Below are 20,282 nucleotides of genomic sequence, written 5' to 3'. Positions count from 1 at the left end.
ATTTTCAATAGAACGGGTGAAAGGTGACCGGTGTAGGGGGATGATGGAGGTTTGCTTTGCAGCGCCACACATGGTATGCGCTCAATGATCAGCAACCGCTGCGAGATGTTGCTTTCCTCTGGGGCGGATGATAGCGCAGCTCAGATGGTCTAGCTTCCCACAGGTAGAGCTTGGCCCTGGGGAGGACGATGGAGGGGGTAGCGGTCATAGCAACTGGAGCTTGGGGCGACGGCAGTGACTGGACAACACCAGGTCTGCGGGTAAAGTTCTTTTACTCACTGTGTCAGGTCGTCACCATTGGAGTGCCGGTTTCCTTCGTGATGGGCCCCAGCCGATCCCGGATGATTCAGAGGCCACCACCGGTGCTGTGAAGCTGTGAGACCTTCCTTCCTTGCGCTTGTAGTGTGGTTCCCAGTGGCGTGGAGCTACTTGGGGACCAGAGTGTCCTTGGCTTTAGTTCCCGTCCCGTATGCAGGTGGCGCAGATCCGCTGTGTGGCATGACTGTAATCACGCCTCTGGACTCTATGTGCCACTGTGCTCCGGGATCTTTGTGGTGGGCAATGGGACATGAAATCCCCCTTCCCTGCACATTCTGATGGCGTAATGTGGAGTGTACACCACCCTAGGCGTCTGCACCCTGACTGCACCGGTCCCGAAGGGGCTGTTAGGCATTCCCATCGGCTACCGTGTTGCCCCTCTGTCTCTCCACCTCACCCAGTAAATTCCTGCTTCTTCCAGTCTGCCCAGTCCTATCTTAGAAACCTCTTAAGCACTCTCCTTAGCGGCTATGTTTCTGCGAGTCCCTGGATGTTATGGTACTCTTGTCCTTCTCTCTCCAATGAAGCTCTTAAGCACGCTCCTTGGCTGGTCTCTCTGAGGGGAACCCTAGCGTGTGCCCGTCAGTGACCGACTTGCTCTGTGTCCCTGACTATTCTGAGGTAAAAACTGTGTGTTCTATAACTTCCCCAGTGCAGTTCCCACCTTTCTGATGACTCACCAATGGCTGGGAAAAACCTGTTGTTATGGTGACCACCTGTAGCCCAGTTCCTGTGGCTGGCTGCTAAGCTGCGTGTGTGTTGTGTAAGTGAAAACCAGTGGTTAACCTCTTCCTTACCCAGAATGAGCATTTCACCTTAAATCAGATGCAATACCCTATGGCGACTGAGCCTCAGATGCGCCACATATGCCCCCCAGTAATGTGTATGCCCCCTGTAACGTGTATGCCCACCAGTAATGTATATGCCCCCTATAACATGTATGCACCTGAGTAACGTGTATGCCTCCAGTGATGTCTATGCCCCCCAGTCTTCCCAGTGATGTCTATGCCCCCAGCCTCTCCTGTTATACATATACTGTAGCCCCATGTCTCCTGTGATGTATGTACAGCAGTCTCAGTGTGCACAGTGTACACTGACCGTTCTTAGTACTTGCAGCTCAGCTCCCAGTCATTTCATTAGGAGCTGCAGAACTTCAGAACGGCCACTACACGGTGTATGGAGCAGTAATGTACCAGCTCTGTACATTGTTTACATCCAGCCGCAGTGGGAGCCGTAGCAGCTGGTCAGTGGGGTGGTCTGGGGTCAGACCCTCAATGATCTGAAATTGATGACTAATCCTAAAGATACGTCATCAACATATGTCACCTAAGTCATAGACAGCCCTTTTAATTGGCGATAAACTCTCACATTGCAATGGAATCTAATAACTTCCTCCGCTATATTTATATAGACATATAGTGACAGTGTTGACTGTTTTCTGATGTAGATACTTTGATATATATTTGCGTGAGTAATATATATATTTAATATCACAGCTAGAATTCAATCACGAAACATCCGTCCGCTGGGGAACGAACATCGTGTGATTTTACAACATATCTTTATATACGTTTCTTCACAGTCTGTTTGATGACAAACTAATAAATCAGCCGCTCGCAATCATTGCTACTTGTACATTACAGGATTTATGCCTTGTGAAACGTTATTTCGTCTTTTCACCGGCAGGATTGATTTACCACTTGTTGTTCAGTCATCACTCATTGATGTAGAAGAAATATTTTTTTTTTTTCGTGTATTTTACCTTTTTTTTTTTTACCTATGGCTGAACACTCGATATTTCCACTGGCGTTCCAGTGTCACACCTAATGCACAAAATTGTACAAACTAGCTCCAATCGTTGCGGTTTAATCGCATCAATGTAATGGTCAATCTCTGACAGCGGCATTAAAAAAAAATAAATAAATAAAGTTTATATTGCCCTTCTCTTTCAAATATAAATAAATAATTAATATATAAACATATGAGATGGCCATGTTTTGAAAAGTCCAATCTATGAAAATATAAAATCAATTTTACCCATATTATTTATGTAAAGAGAACAAAAATTCTAATCACCAGAATTTTCAGTTGCTCCATTCTTCCCTCTCCCACCCAAAAAAAGCAGTAGAAAGCGACCATCATGCGGTGTCTTGAAAAAGTATTCATACCCCCTGAACTTTTCCACAAGTTTTCACGTTAGAACTTGTGATGGGAGAACTTGCAGATATCCGGGATCGGTGGAACTAACTGGATTTAAAAAAATATTCAGTTCCGGCCCGGAATTGATCCTGGTTATCTGGCCGGATGCCTGTCCCCATATAAGTCTATGGGGACCAAAGTCCGGTGATTAAAAATGGAAGTGAAAGGGGTAGAGGACCGAGCGGTCTATACTTACCAAGGCTCCGGCGTGGCAGTAACGTCTCCCGCGGCACCTCATTCACTTCCAGGGCCACTCATTTACCTTCATGCATATGCACTGCTTTCCCCGCCCAGCTTTGTCTGTGATTGATTGCAGTCAGATGCGCACCCACTCTGAGGAGCAGCGTGTATGATTACTTCCAATCACAGACGCTGTGTGCGTCTATCGTGGTATAAAAATAAATAAATAAATAAATAAAATATTTTCCATAGGGTCCACCGTATTATGATACCAGCACAGATAAACCATTCAGCTACAGGTTACAGCACCCAGCTGTTTGCTTATCTTGGCTGTGTATCAAAAAAAGAAAACCTGCATGTGGCTTTTTTATTAATATTATTATTATTATTATTATTATTATTTAAATAAATAATTTAAAAAAACAGCGTGCGGTCAACTCAATTTTGATGCCCAGCCATGAAAAAGCTGACAGCTGGGTGCTGGTATTCTCAGGCTTGGGAAACCCATGGTTATTGGGCCCCCCAGCCTAAAAATAGCTGCCAACAGCCACCTGGAATTGCCACATCCATTAGATGTGATATACCGGGCACTTTACCGGACTCTTCCCGATTGCAGTGGCAATTTTGCAGCTGAACCCCCAAAATAGTTGGCCCGAGTCCATGTAATACTATAAGATCTCACCAGATTAGTTGCCATACAATTGACACTGATGGCAAGAATTCCAAGGACTCTGGGAATGTCTTTTGAGAAAAAAAATTGGGGGATGAGGGGGCAAGGCAAGAGCTGAGAAATCTGAGAGCAAGTGGAAACCAATCTGACAGTTTTCCCCTCAACAAATTGGAAGGGTCAAAGAGCTACTGAGGCTGTAATAAGAAGTGTTTGCTCACCATGATAATGACATTGGCTGCACCAAAACCATCCAAAATGAAATTTCAACAAGGAGTACTGTTGCCAGCCGTTAAAAGTACTGCCATATCCCACCTCAGATGTACCAAAATATGAAAGACCTGCTATCACATATGCTGCGGAATGGGGTGATTTTGAGACAGCCAGAGTCCTTGAGCTGTACTTATTGTATTGGTCCAGAAGATGAGTGGTACATTAAGATTCTGTGTAGATTACCACCAACTGAACACATGTGCGATCCGTGGTTCATATGCCCTACCACTCTCTGCTCTGGGGAAAGCTAAATAGTTCTCCTCTCTAGCCAATAAAGCCTATGAATATTCATTGCTCCCCATGCCCATTATCCTGGGCATGGGGAGCAACAAATATTGTAACACAGCTGACAATGCTGTAAGTGAGCGCGCATGACAGTGATGTCATGCACTGTGCCGTTTTCACGCTGGTCAGTTGCCAGCATGCCAGCGCCGGAGGATGACACCGGGCAGCTGTGGGAAGGTGAGTGTAATCGTTTATTTTTTTTTTTACTGTGTGTGGCACGCTGGGGGATTATAGTTACCAGGATGTGGACATATACCAGGATGGGGCTGTATACCAGGATGGGGACATGATGGGAACGTATACCAGAATGTGGCTATATATAAGCATGTAACCAGTATGGGCACATATACCAGGATGGGGCTATATATCATGATAGGGACATATACCAGGATGGTGCTTTATAGTAGGATGTGGCCAAAATGGCGACATATACTAGGATAGGGCTATCTACTAGGATGAAGACATGATGACGCTATATATACCAGGATGGGAACATGATGGGGCCATATATACCAGGATGGGGACATGATGAAGCTATATACCAGGATGGGGACATGATTGGGACAAATATACTCCACAATGGGAACATGATGAAGCTATATACCAGGATGAAGACATGATTGGGACATATATCAGGATAGGCCTAAATACCAGAATGGGGACATGTTGGGACATACACCAGGATGGGGCTACAGTTAGGTCCAGAAATATTTGGACAGTGACACAAGTTTTGTTATTTTAGCTGTTTACAAAAACATGTTCAGAAATACAATTATATATATATAATATGGGCTGAAAGTGCACACTCCCAGCTGCAATATGAGAGTTTTCACATCCAAATCGGAGAAAGGGTTTAGGAATCATAGCTCTGTAATGCATAGCCTCCTCTTTTTCAAGGGACCAAAAGTAATTGGACAAGGGACTCTAAGGGCTTCAATTAACTCTGAAGGCGTCTCCCTCGTTAACCTGTAATCAATGAAGTAGTTAAAAGGTCTGGGGTTGATTACAGGTGTGTGGTTTTGCATTTGGAAGCTGTTGCTGTGACCAGACAACATGCGGTCTAAGGAACTCTCAATTGAAGTGAAGCAGAACATCCTGAGGCTGAAAAAAAAGAAAAAATCCATCAGAGAGATAGCAGACATGCTTGGAGCAGCAAAATCAACAGTCGGGTACATTCTGAGAAAAAAGGAATTGACTGGTGAGCTTGGGAACTCAAAAAGGCCTGGGCGTCCACGGATGACAACAGTGGTGGATGATCGCCGCATACTTTCTTTGGTGAAGAAGAACCCGTTCACAACATCAACTGAAGTCCAGAACACTCTCAGTGAAGTAGGTGTATCTGTTTCTAAGTCAACAGTAAAGAGAAGACTCCATGAAAGTAAATACAAAGGGTTCACATCTAGATGCAAACCATTCATCAATTCCAAAAATAGACAGGCCAGAGTTAAATTTGCTGAAAAACACCTCATGAAGCCAGCTCAGTTCTGGAAAAGTATTCTATGGACAGATGAGACAAAGATCAACCTGTACCACAATGATGGGAAGAAAAAAGTTTGGAGAAGAAAGGGAACGGCACATGATCCAAGGCACACCACATCCTCTGTAAAACATGGTGGAGGCAACGTGATGGCATGGGCATGCATGGCTTTCAATGGCACTGGGTCACTTGTGTTTATTGATGACATAACAGCAGACATGAGTAGCCGGATGAATTCTGAAGTGTACCGGGATATACTTTCAGCCCAGATTCAGCCAAATGCCGCAAAGTGGATCGGACGGCGCTTCATAGTACAGATGGACAATGACTCCAAGCATACAGCCAAAGCTACCCAGGAGTTCATGAGTGCAAAAAAGTGGAACATTCTGCAATGGCCAAGTCAATCACCAGATCTTAACCCAATTGAGCATGCATTTCACTTGCTCAAATCCAGACTTAAGACGGAAAGACCCACAAACAAGCAAGACCTGAAGGCTGCGGCTGTAAAGGCCTGGCAAAGCATTAAGAAGGAGGAAACCCAGCGTTTGGTGATGTCCATGGGTTCCAGACTTAAGGCAGTGATTGCCTCCAAAGGATTCGCAACAAAATATTGAAAATAAAAATATTTTGTTTGGGTTTGGTTTATTTGTCCAATTACTTTTGACCTCCTAAAATGTGGAGTGTTTGTAAAGAAATGTGTACAATTCCTACAATTTCTATCAGATATTTTTGTTCAAACCTTCAAATTAAACGTTACAATCTGCACTTGAATTCTGTTGTAGAGGTTTCATTTCAAATCCAATGTGGTGGCATGCAGAGCCCAACTCGCGAAAATTGTGTCACTGTCCAAATATTTCTGGACCTAACTGTATATACTAGGATGTGGCCAGAATGGGGACATATTCTAGGATGGGGCTCTATACCAGAATGGAGACATGATGGGGCCATATACTGTATACCAGGATGGGACATGATGGAGCCATATATACCAGGATAGGGACATGATGAACCTATATAAACCAAGATGGGGATATGATGGGGCCATATATACCAGGATGGGGCCATATATACCAGGATGGGGCCATTTACCAGGATGGTGCAAAGATGGGGACATATACACCACAATGATGACATGATGGGGTGATATATACAAGGATGAGAACATGATAGGGCCATATATACTAGGATGGGGACATGGTTTGGACATACATACCAGGATGGATCCATGGGGATATATATATACCAGCATATAGTCATGATGGGGTCATACACCAGAAAGGGGGACATATTTACCAGGAAGTGGCCAGTATGGGGGGACATTAGTACAGGAGGGGGGGGTGTTATTGCTATACAATTAAGGGGATGGAGGGCAACCTGTATTTTTTTTATAGGATTCCAAATACTACAATGGCCAAAATGGGGATCAAACTATGAACCGGGGCTTATCAGACTCTAGTTACGCCACTGGTTGAGAGCCTTCCTGGCCCCATTTGGATGGACTTTGCCAAGACCGTAGCACCCAGAGAAGTGGAAGGTGTAAGAGCCGATGGTCTCTAACTTCCACCAGGTCCATGATGTCATCATGGAGGAGTGGAAGAAGATCTGTGAAGCTCTAGTGAACTCAATGACCAAGAGAGTTAAGGCAGTGCTTGAAAATAACGGTGGCCACACAACATATTGACACTTTGGGGACAATTCGGCCATTTTCACTTAGGGGTGTAGTCACTGTGGTTGACATCGGTTTAGACATGGCTGTGTGTTATTTTGAGGACACCAAATTTACCCTGCTATACAAGCCGCACACTGACTATTGTACATTGTATGAAAGTGTAATATCTTCAGTGTTGTCCCATGAAAAAATATAATAAAATATTTACAAAAATGTGAGGGGTGTACTCATTTTGGTGATGTACTGAATATTTTAAATACATTTGAGAATTTTGGGGGCAATTTAAATATCACTAGCAATATTGGAAAAAAAAATAAGAAGAAATTTTGCAGTTTTTATTCTGGTCATCTAACACTAGCTTACACTCCACCGCAGGCTATAGTATAGACTTTACCTACATTAGGTAACATCTGCACTAGGTTTCAGACATTTGCTTACTATTATGTCTTTTCTCATTAGAAATCAGACTGAATCCCAGCACAGGGAATATGGAGAACATTCCATAACATTACAGTAGAAAATGTTTCTCTATGAGCTGAAATGAGGATGAAAAAAGCCATAATGTAGAGCGAAGAGTGTGAAGGTGGCCTTAGTGAACAAATAAAAGGGCAGAGGAAACACAGATTGGAATGGATGAATCAAATTAACGTTCTTCGTGTAGAATGATTCATGCCCATATGTTCCTGTACATAACTGATGTGAAAATAAATATTCTTTGATATAGGAAGCAACTGGGTTTTCTTAAATAGAAAGTAATGCAATGGGTCATTGATACAGATGAAGAAACTTTCCATGACTTGATTCTATATTTTAGGAGCATCAGTTTTATACACTACCCAGTATGTCAGGGATGTTCATACTTCAGAGGTAGAAAATACGCCTGTTATGTGGCCCTTAGAGAGTGGGGCCCCAGCCCTTGTTGGACTCATTCCATTTGCTACTGGTTGGTGAAAGCCTTCCTTTCTACATAAACAGCATTGGTAAGAAAGGATTGAAAATTAGCCCGAGTAAGGCTAGTTTCACACTTGCGTTGAACGGTATCCGTTGCATTGCGTTGTGTGACGGATGCAACGGATGTGTTGCATATAGTGGCACAACGGATGCAACGGATGCTGCAAAACAATGGAATCCGTTTTGATTTTTTTTTTTTTACAGTTTACCGGCGGCAGACTATTGTGAACGATCAGCTGATCGCTGACAGCAGCCGGTCGCCGGGTGATCAGCTGATCGCTCCAAGTAGCCGGCCGCTGGGTGATCAGCTGATCGCTCACAGCAGCCGGTCGCCGGGTGATCAGCTGATTGCTCCCCGTAGCCGGCCACCGGGTGATCAGCTGATCGCTCCCCGTAGCCGGCCGCCGGGTGATCAGCTGATCGCTCCCCGTAGCCGGCCGCCGGGTGATCAGCTGATCGCTCCCAGTAGCCGGTCGCCGGGTGATCAGCTGATCGCTCCAAGTAGCCGGCCGCTGGGTGATCAGCTGATCGCTCACAGCAGCCGGTCGCCGGGTGATCAGCTGATCGCTCCCAGTAGCCGGCCGCCGGGTGATCAGCTGATCGCTCACAGCAGCCGGTCGCCGGGTGATCAGCTGATTGCTCCCCGTAGCCGGCCACCGGGTGATCAGCTGATCGCTCCCAGTAGCCGGCCGCCGGGTGATCAGCTGATCGCTCAGCCGCCGAGAATGTGTGCGGGGGGCGGAGTGAGGAAGGGGTGGAGCCGAGCGGGGCCATGGCGCTGAGGACAGGTAAGTGTGCGTGTGTGTATGTATATTTATGTGTATGTGTGTGTGTACGTATGTACATACATGCGGAGTGGAGTGCGGGAGGGGGCGGAGCCAAGCGGGGAAGTGTCGGGCTCCATGCACACGTAGCGAGGGTAAATATCGGCAAAGCACTTTGCTTGGTTACCCGATATTTACCTTGGTTACGGGTGCAGGGAACCAGAGAGGGCATGCGCAGTGAAATCCAACGGATTGCGCTGCTCAAAAAAACGTTACATGCTGCATTCCTCCCGCCCGGCGCAGCATCAAAATAACGACGCTGCGTCATCCAGCGGATGCAACGCTGACACTTGCGTTACAGTGCGTCGTCCATATAAGTCTATGGAGAATAGCGCAGTGCATTAACGGACTGCGCTATTCTCCATAGTGACGGACTCCGCTGAACGCAAGTGTGAAAGTACCCTTTAGGAAACACTCTTCTGCACGACGATAGGTGCAGAGGGTGCAATTGCACCGTCAGAGAGGTACATAGCACTAAGCAACCAAGAACCGGGGTCCCCAAGTAGCTTCAAGCCACGGGGATCTGACATCCAAAGCGCATAAAGGAAGGCCTCCAACGTACCAGGCATAGAGACATTCCTCCCTGCTACCAAGCTGACCGGACCACGGTAACCTTGGGACTACAACCTGTTACCAGTAAAGGTAAAAGGAAACTACCAATCTGTGTCTTCTGGTTACTGTCAGCACCCTCAGCCCTGCATCCCAACGCACCACTACTACCTCCATCATCTCCCTGGGGCCCGCTCCATCCAGCTGTTACTACCATCTGCAACGGAGGACAGTGACAGCAGCAGCGGCTATTCCCTGGCCGCATACCTCAGGCAGCGTCTTGAAATCAAACCTCTATTACCACCCCCTCCTTTATTGTACACCTTGGGGTCACGAAACCGGGCGAAAGGGCCACCCCTTGACATCCCCAGATCACCAGGCCCAGCGACGAATAATTTAACCCCTGCTCGTGGGTGCTACAGTTAGACTACAGGGTAACAAATACTTAACTGTTGGGACTAGTCAAAAATGGAAGGGGTTAGTTCACAGGGAGAGGGACAACTTCCTCATAGAAAGTGAGTGAAGACACAATGTGTGACAGGAGCTGACGTCTAGTCTGAAGGTCATCAAGGCTGCATGCAGTGGGTGATCTGTGGCAAGAGAAGGAGAAGGGAGATTGGCATTGAGATAGCGTAATCCTGAAGTGGTGACTGAAATACAGAGCGTTAGACTACATCTGGTCTGTAGACTTTCTCACAGAGTTGCCCCCAGGCACAAAGTTTCAGATGATGGTACTCTAGCAGCAGGGCCCCAGGTTTACAGACAGCTTAATGGTAACGGACCGAGACGTACGGGTACGTGAGCCACGTTCACTTTCCCAAGTGGAGTCTCCTTAAGTATCTGGGAGCTAAAGGCTCTACTATGGCCCTTCCTCTAAACCTTTTCTTCTATGAGGAGAATAGATGTGGAGCCACAGAAAAGGAAAGTAACTATCACAAATTGGACTGTAGTGCTAGTGTGGTGCCCTGGACAAGCCAGGTCGTCACAGGTACAACACCAACACACCCCACACCCCGGCTAGGCACACCGAAGCCAAACACAAAAATCCTTGTTGCCTTGCTCCAGGGGCTGATGTCCACACCAGGGGGTGGGCCAGGCGGTTGGTCCCGCCCACCGAGGAGTTCACAGTCCTGGAGGCGGGAAAAGGAGACAGATCAGTTTTGAGAGGAGTTGAGGAGTAGTGAAGTGAAGTGGTAGAGGAGCAGTCTGACGGCGTCCGGGTGTGTGGCCCGGACGGTACAGCAAGGTTGGCCGACGGTGGTGACTGTCTGCAGGAGAGGCTGATTGGAGCATACCGTAAGGACCATGGACGGGCGGTGGCCCGGCGGTACCGGATCGGAGAGCAAAGAGAAGCCAGCACCATCTGGCAGGGCTTACAGACCCCGACCAGGCTAGGAGTCGCCGTTAAACCGGTCAAATCCGTTAGCGAAGGGAACCTCCGGGGTTTCCCAGCAGTCAAGACCCGATAGAAGGCAACAGCTCACACCGTAGAGGGAAACACAGTCACCGCCAAGGCTACAGTTCCCAGGGCCAGAGCCTGCAGGCAAAAGGGGCTCCCTCAGCATCCATCACAAGCTGGGGAGCGGGTTACCGGTGGGAAGCCATTGGAACTGTAAACACAACATAGGTGCAGGGAAAGGCAGTCACCATCAACCTGCCGGGAGGAGAAACACTGCAGCCGTCTGTGGGACCCGTCCATCCAGCCGTTTGTTTGACCAGAGACTCTGTGCGAATTACTGGCTGAGTGAGTACCACCGTGCCGTGCAGCACCGCGCTGCCCCCGCGACCCTGCACCTCACCAGGCCCCATAACCCACCTGCCATCCACCCCTACCCCTCACAAGGCCCCGGGACAACCAACCCCCCTACCCACGGAGGGGAGAAAATAACATCCAAGCTGCTCCCTGTCATCGCTCCCGGGATCCCCGTCCAGAGCAGCGGTGGTGTCACAACCTCACCACAACCGTGGGTGGCGTCACGGACAATATCCCTAAACCAAACCACCCCCTTTCACTCACGGGCAAGGAGCGCCACTCGAGTCCCCTTGATACGGCCCACCGCTCGAGCCACCACCGAGCAGCAGCAGTCGGACCCGAGCAGTGGGTGAGCGCAGCGTCCCCTCCTCCGCCCGCGACACTAGGCTTGCCTTTGCTGGGACTCACAGGACCAGTAAGAACAAAAACAACACAGAAACCAAAAGTGTGTTTGAATATGCTTGTACAACTGAAATGTGCTGGAATTGTTGTGCCTGCTATTTTGTATTGTATGCAGTTGCTAAAGGGAAAATGTTAAGTAAAGTCCCATTGTTTGAACAGAATTAGTGGTCTCCTAGTCTGTACAAGATGTCAACTGTTCCTGGCTAGCCAAAACCAAGGGGCGTTCTGTTCTGTGCACACTGCGAAAGTCCACACACCCAGCCAGGACCGTGTCTTACACCTCATGGCACTCTACACATTCATCCAACAGCTATCTTGTGTATGGACTCCTTAAGGTCTTGCAGACATTGGATGTACTAATATGTCCTAATTTGCAGTGACTTCCCAACCTTGGGCATACAAGTACATCTGGCGATCAAGCGAGCACAGGAGCTGTGCACGCACGATTGTCTCCAAGAGCTCGAATTAAGTGACAGCCAAGACTGAGCTGCCACGGCCAGGGCAGATGCCTGCACTGCCCTTGGCTGTTTAACCCCCTAAATGCTGTGTTCAATAGCAATCGTATGGTTACCCGATGTTTACCTTAGTTACCAGAGTACACCGCTTAGCTTAGCTTAGCGCGTGCAGGGAGCAGGAGCCGGCACTGGCAGCGTGAGAGCTGCGGAGGCTGGTTACGAAGGTAAATATTGGGTAACCACCTTGGTTACCCAATGTTTACCTTGCTTACAGCTTATCGCAGGCTGTCAGACGCCGGCTCCTGCTTTATTTGCTTTATTGTTGCTCTCTCGCTGTCACACACAGCGATGTGTGCTTATCAGCGGGAGAGCAACAATAAAAAAACGAACCAGGGCTGTGTGTAACGAGCAGCGATCTCACAACAGGGGCCAGATCGCTGCTCAGTGTCACACACAGCGAGATCGCTAATGAGGTCACAAAAACGTGACTCAGCAGTGATCTCAGTAGCGATCTCGCTGTGTGTGAAGTACCCCTTAGTCTATGGTTGCTAATAATTTCCTGAAACTACAGGAAGTTAGAGTCTAGAATGCCCCAGTGGAGTTTTTCTCCACTTCTTCCAAGAGTCATAACTTTATATTTTTCCGTTAATATAGCTGTGTCGCCCAGGGTTATGGGGTACTTGGTCCCGGGCAGTGTATAACTGGGGAATGTCACTTTGGTGGCCGTTGCCCGGTTCCGTGTCCTGGGTGCTTTTTGAAAAGGGGAATATTTACAGGAGATTGTTGAATAAAGTTCACACGTGACGCCACTTGCGGTTTGCGGCTATGTGGATGGAGCCGCCACTGCACAATGTTCACTACTGGGGCTGGTGTTAATGGCAGCCTGGAAGGTAGGCCCTCCGCAAGCAGGGCCAGGCCCCAGAGGATAGGTGAGGTAGACGGGTGTTGAAAGAAGGTAGTCCATGCAAGGGGTTCAGTGCAACTGGTTCCTTTACTCACAGTAAGCTGGTAACTGGATGCCCGAGGCTGGCTGGTCTTAACCACGGGTCCCCTTTGTTCCAGTGCCGGTTTAGTGACCTGGTGGCTTCTTTCCACTGCACCTGTCTTTGGTTGGTGGGTCCCCATGGCTTGGAGCGGCTGGGGGTCCCCTCCTGGTTGTCTTCTATAGCAGCCCGTATGACGGTAGCGTGAACCCTGTGCGGTTGGAGTCTCTGGTCCTGTCCCCGATTCTCCCGTTGCTACTGTGTCCCAAACTGTGCAGATTTTATCAGGTCTGCCTACAGCCTTTTCCTTACCTAGGATTCTGTACCCATTAGTGCGTAGTTCCAGGAGTACTCCACCATACTCCACCAGCAACTATCCGCCTGGGCCCTCAGGTCACCGTCAGACTCTCGACAGTCCTTCCTTTCTCTTTCACTGTCACCTCTCGACTACTCTCTCCACACTGTCTGTCCACTGTCTCCCCCTCCCACCCGGTCGTCTGGTGGACTGGACTGGCTCCACCTCTAGGCGGCCATCCATTGGTCCGACCCTATGGGGGATGTTGGGGAAAAACAGGGATTATCTGGAGTGATTGGTTGTTACCGACACTGGTCTTCTGGGTCCCTAGGAGGTAGACCCTGCATCTTGGTGGGGATGCAGTCCCTTGTTTCTCCCTGATGGCTTCAGGGGCGCTACATAGCCATATGATGTCTTGTATTTTTTTCGGGACGAAACTCATTACTCTGTATACCGATCAGATTAATTTATTTTATATTTTGATAGATCAGGCATATCGGAAGACGGCAATACAAAATATGTGTATTTTTTTTTTTTGCATTATTATTAATGGGGCAAAAGGGGGGTTATTTGAACTTTTGTGGATTTTGTATCATAAACCTAAAACCTTATATTTTCATTTTTATAGTATTTACTAATTTCCTTAGGAAGCATGAAGCTACAATTGTCTGATTGTTTGTACTGCATCAGCCCCACTCTGTACAGCAGAAATCACAATCTCCTATGAATGTTGGCACTCAGACGGCGTTCACAGGAGGATTATAATGACTGATACAGGGGTCACCAGCTGACCCCTGGCTGTCATGACAACCCATTAGCGTCCCGTGATCACATCACGTGCACACTAATGGGACCAAGGAATGGCGCGCTCCCTGCTGGCGCATGTTAAATCCCGCTGTGAGAGATTGACAGCAGAATTAATCTAGTTAACAGCCGCGGACAGGATTCCAATCCATCTGCAGCTGTTGAAGGCACGGTCAGCTGATCAGCCAACATGTGCAGGGAAAGATGCGGGCTCAGCTTGTGAGCCTGCATCAAAGGCAGGGACATGACCTAGGAAGTAAATATATGTCAAAGGTCATGAAGGGTTCAAAAAGAGTAGAAGTCCAACAACCGACCTTCTTAAAAAATATAAAGCTTTATTCCAAAATTTTTTTTGTGAGAATAGTTCCATAGACAGTAGCATACATATTCCATTTTAGGGAGTATCCTCCAAGCTAACCACGTTCCTTACCCATCTTTTTACATTTTTAATTTGTATATCTTTACTCCTCCCTCATTAAATTCTATTATTCTGCCCCTATGAATAACAATATGAACCTTGATATCCGTCTTAAACTGTCATTTAAAGGGACAATATCAATAAAAAATTATCTATTATTTAAATCAATTTTTATGTCAAAAGTATTTTAAAAATTTGTCAATTTTGTTATATCGTCATATCACAATCTGTACTAAATAAAAATGGAAACATTCGTATTAAATCAATATTCACTCTGATTACCAGGATCCTAAGTTCCTGTTGTTTCAGAATAACTTTGCTAAAAAAAAAAAATGACAGATTCCAACTGTCATGCGGTGTTCAGGTGCTGCGGCGGTGGTGGACGCTGTTCACATTGCAGAGTCCAGCAGGTAACCTGAATTCTCCTAGTTGCTCAGCCTCAGATGGGCGTCAGCTGAGTCTTTTCCACTGCTCTCCAGTCCTGCAGGAGTTAATTCCTGTGGGACTATTGGAGACTCAGGTTGCTACTTCCTATTCAGCTGTCTCCTCCCTATTTAAGGCTGGGCAGTCAATTTGTTTGCTGCTGATTATAGCTTTAGCTTATGCCCCAGCGATTCCGGTCTTTGTGGCGAACCTATTTTTAGTGACCAGTAGTTTGCTGTTTGAGTGGTGTGGAAGTTTACCCATTATGCGTTTCCTTCCTTCCTTATACTTTATAAACTCCTGTACACGTATTGTCTCCCCTTTTTGATTGTGTGCATGGTTTAAGAGTTTTGGTTGTTTCCCCTGTCCATGTCATTTGTGGGGTTTATTACTGGATGTCCAGCCCGCCCCAAGGGTGGGGAAGTAAATTCAGGGCTCGGGCAGGAGTCAGGGTCACGCTGGGGGCTCAGACCTGGCTACCATTAAATCTACTTCTGAGATAATGGACAGCACAGGGATCCCAGTCTGAGGGCCAGTATAGGTGTCCCTATTTAGTAATTTTATACCCCGTGATACCAACCCTTTTTTTTTTCTAATGAAGCATCTAATGAGCAAGTGCAAAGGCCATTGTGAAGGTAGGGGGAGCAGGAGAGCTGTGACATTACCTATTGCGATGTGATTATTGGATCCTGTGTTATAGCTGTGTATAGAGGTATTACTTGTACTTGTAACCCTGCCTCTGATGATAATGAACCTACTGAAAACTCTTCCTTGAAGTATATAAAGTATTAGTCTAAAAATGTCCTAGTGTCCAATGTGAAAACTGCAGAATTACTAATTTTATTTAAAATAAAGATCATAATATTGGGGGAAAAAATACATAGGTCATTTTTGTTTCCTATTAAAGATCAACATCTATATATCATTTAATTTATTCCTGAAAAGTAGTATGAAGAAGCAATCCGCCGCTCTGTGGTTGCTTGATAATGTCGGATCTGGTGTTGGCTGTCTAGTGAGTTGCTCATTATAGCTGCAGATTTACACAAGCCCATGTGCTCTGTGTAAAAAAGATTTAACTAGATTTTAATTGCTTTTCTTGTATTTTTTCTCCTCCAGTCCCCTTTTTAATTCCCAGACTTAGGGAATGACTCCGCAAACTTTAATCTAAACAAAGTCCTAATATTGTAAATGGAAACCAGGCGGAATGAAGTATTTGGTTTTGATTAATTAATTTCCTTTGGTAACCTGTTGTATCCTGTATCCTGTCCTGACCCCCTATGAAAAGGCTGAAAAGTGGATGTATCCGTTAGCGCCATACAGTCAGCTCGGTGACCATGGACTTTGTTGTTAATGAAAAATGGTTACTGCGGTATTAAAAAGTCGACTGATGTTAATCCGCCCAATGTGCCGGTGGGACGACATCTGTCTTGTGTTTGGTGCTAATTTCAGCTCAAATGTAGTGCTTATTGCTACCGTGCACAATTTACTGGCATCATTTGTGTATTCAACAAACGTCGGAGAGATTAGGATGAAAGTGATGAATAAATTAGATGTGTTTTATATTGCTGCTGTAATCATCCTGGTATGTAGAAATAAACAGATGTAACTGGAACCATCCTCCCTTCTTTATATTTATACTTCATAAATGAGTGAATGTTCCGAAAGTCGTTTCGGGCAGATTCGATCCATTCGGCCAGCAGATTTGATCCAGTGTGAAAAAAATTGGTCTTAATCGAAATTTCTCCCAAAACATTTTTCTTATTCTGAGGTCTTTCCATACCCCAAAACATAATAAAGAAGGGGATGAAGGAGTTAAATGGAAAAAATCCCACATTATTCTCACCTGTTCTAGGCCCTCACCTGACTCCTCACACTGCTGCTGCCACTGTTGCTCAATCCTCCGTGTGGGTGTTTAGTTCTTTCAGCACTGAGGCTCGCAAGATCATGTGGGAGCAATGCATGTCATGGACATCAAAGATCTGTATTTACCCCCATATGATCAAATGAGTATTAGCAGCAGAAGAACTGAAGACCCACAAGGAATACCGATGAACTTTAGATGAGGATCTCCAGCTTTCATGGCAATCCATCAGTGCCCCATGATCAAGTCATGGAGAGTCAATGGAAGTTAATGGAAATGAGAAAAAGCAACCTTGCAATTGATACGCAGCTACCAGAGATTGACAGCGGCATTTATATGATTAACAATAGCAATCAGAGCTCACTTCTGTTAGCCAGATGCCAGCTATGTAATATCCTGGCATATTTCAATTCATCCTGGGCCTCTTCCAGTAATAATGTCCCTATCCCTGCCGTTTCCAGTAATAATGACACTCATCCTGGGTCCATTCCTTGTGTAATGTTCCTCATCTTAGCACCTTTACAGTAATAGTGTCCTCCATCCTGGTGTAATGTCCCATATCCTAGCAACTTCTTGTAATAATGTCACCAACCTTGCTCCCTTCCTGCTATAATGTCCACCATCCTGAGCCCCTTCCTGTAACTATGTCCCATCCTAGGCCTCTCCTGGTATAATGACCCATCCTAGTCTTCTTCCTGTTGTAATGTCTATCATTCTCTGCTCCTGTGTGGGGCCCCGAGGTTCGGTGTCGGTGCAGCGGTGCATTACCTTCAGGGACTCCACGCGGCTAGATCTTGTCACAGGTAGGAAATCTTCTATTTTGATTGTCGTGACGCCACTCTCAGAATTGCGGTCAGTGGAGACCGCCATTGCAGGTTAGGGGTGCCTGGGGCTGATGGTGGGTGCAGTCAGTTGTAATAGCCTCCTGAGAGTGAGGCAAGCCCCAGGACCCTGTGTAAGTGTGTGGAACCACAAGGCGCAGAATAACTCAACACAAGCAGAATGTCTTTCAGGGGTTTTACTCACTGTTGATGGCAGGGTGAGTAACCCGGGCGTAGCTGGGATGAACCAGGCTGGAACCAGGTATCCTTCAGGTTGACTGATGAGGGTGGCTACCAACTCGCCTTCCTTAGCCCTTTGTGTTTTGGGGTAACCCCTGCTTGAAGCCCTGCTGGGGTCGCCCAGGGAAGTTGCTGGTGCCTCTCTCCCCTTCTTTTGGCCCGTTTGCTTGTAGCCTGGACCAGGTCACTCCGGCTGCTTGCCTCCTGTGAGCTATGGGCCCTAACTTTGGCTACGTGGCTGCGGACTCTGTGGAGTTGTCTTGGGGGTGTAAAGTGCCCCCTCATGCAGGTTTGGCAAAGGAAAGGTGAATCTATCCCTGCACTGGGACCTGCTACCCGTTTGGGCCTGGTTCTCCCTGACAGTCTCCATCTCCTGTGGGAACTGGGCCTCTAGGTCAGCCTTCAGCTTCCAGTATTCGGGGTCCTCCCCCAGCAGGGACTTCCTAGCAGGGACTTCCTTAGACTGGGGAGCGGTGTCTGCTCTGGCCTTGCAGGCCGGGGTAAACAGTGGTACAGTCTTGTCTTGGCGGGCCGCGCCCTGCATGGCGGCGGCCTGGTCTTGACGGGCCGCGCCTGACATGGCGGCGGCCTGGATCAGCGTCGCTGTCGCAGTCTCAATCAGGGTCGCAGCTGGAGTCTTAGCGGGCATCGCTACTGCGGCCGGTTCTTGGCGGGCCGGGCAGGGCATCGCTGCGGCGGCCTGAATTGGCGTCACAGCTGCGATGGGATCTGTGCAGGCTGGACTGGGCGTCGCTGCAGCGATCTGGGCTTGGCGGGCCGCACCTGACGTGGCTGCGGCCTGGTTCAGCACCTCACTTGCGGCGCGGACGAGCGTCGCTGCTGCGGTGGGGTCTTGGCGGGCCGGGCCTAGCATGGCGGCGGCCTGGGTCAGCGTCACACCTGCGGCGTGGAGGAGGGTTGCGGTGGCAGCCGGATCTTTGCGGGCCAGGCAGGGCATCGCTGCGGCGGCCTGGGCTTGGCGGGCCGCACCTGGCGTGGCTGCGGCCTGGTTCAGCGTCACCGCGCCGGGCATCTCATCAGGGACCGCGGGTGTGGAAACAGGGGTCGGGGCACTCGCGCTGGCAGTGGCAACACAGGACTCACCCATCGGTAACATCATCGGTGTCTGAGTCGTCGCCGCTCGGTCTGGCACTCGTCGTGCGGTTCTTCTCTCGTAGGCCTGAACCGCTGCAGCCATCTCCAGAAGCTCCGTGCGTCCCTCGCTGATCTGCCGTATAACCCTGGCCTCCAGTTGGTCGCAGAACTGGGCAAGCTCTTGATACCACCAGGCAGCGGAGCCTGGCTCTGGGTCTCTGCATCCAGACGCCATTTCCTCTGCGTCTCCTTCTTTTAACAGCAGGCTTCTGGCTCCCTTTCTTTCCCGATGTCTCTGAACGCCTCCGCTCTCATCACTTGCGAGGCCAGGACCCTTCAGGGGATCTCTGGGTAGCCACACCTCTTCGTGGGCGGTAACTTCTCCCAGCGCGGGCTGCTGTTGTTTTTCAGCGCGCTTTTCATGGTGGCAATATGGCGGCGCTTCCAATTTTCCAAGCGGACCGCCCAGGCACATGGTCACCTGTCTGAACAGGTCTAGTCCTTATCCTGTTCGTGACGCCAGATGTGTGGGGCCCCGAGGTTCGGTGTCGGTGCAGCGGTGCATTACCTTCAGGGACTCCACGCGGCTAGATCTTGTCACAGGTAGGAAATCTTCTATTTTGATTGTCGTGACGCCACTCTCAGAATTGCGGTCAGTGGAGACCGCCACTGCAGGTTAGGGGTGCCTGGGGCTGATGGTGGGTGCAGTCAGTTGTAATAGCCTCCTGAGAGTGAGGCAAGCCCCAGGACCCTGTGTAAGTGTGTGGAACCACAAGGCGCAGAATAACTCAACACAAGCAGAATGTCTTTCAGGGGTTTTACTCACTGTTGATGGCAGGGTGAGTAACCCGGGCGTAGCTGGGATGAACCAGGCTGGAACCAGGTATCCTTCAGGCTGACTGATGAGGGTGGCTAACAACTCGCCTTCCTTAGCCCTTTGTGTTTTGGGGTAACCCCTGCTTGAAGCCCTGCTGGGGTCGCCCAGGGAAGTTGCTGGTGCCTCTCTCCCCTTCTTTTGGCCCGTTTGCTTGTAGCCTGGACCAGGTCACTCCGGCTGCTTGCCTCCTGTGAGCTATGGGCCCTAACTTTGGCTACGTGGCTGCGGACTCTGTGGTGTTGTCTTGGGGGTGTAAAGTGCCCCCTCATGCAGGTTTGGCAAAGGAAAGGTGAATCTATCCCTGCACTGGGACCTGCTACCCGTTTGGGCCTGGTTCTCCCTGACAGTCTCCTTACTTTCCACTCCGTTGCTCTATCTTTAGCTGTGTGTGGATTTCGGGTAGCACTCCCAGGTGACCGTTCTCCCCCGTCGGTAGTCACTGTGCGGACGCTGTTAGACTGCC

The sequence above is a fragment of the Anomaloglossus baeobatrachus genome, chromosome 3, assembly GCF_048569485.1.
Source record: "Anomaloglossus baeobatrachus isolate aAnoBae1 chromosome 3, aAnoBae1.hap1, whole genome shotgun sequence".
In the NCBI taxonomy this organism is placed as follows: Eukaryota; Metazoa; Chordata; class Amphibia; order Anura; family Aromobatidae; genus Anomaloglossus; species Anomaloglossus baeobatrachus.
This window is presented reverse-complemented; position numbering follows the sequence as displayed.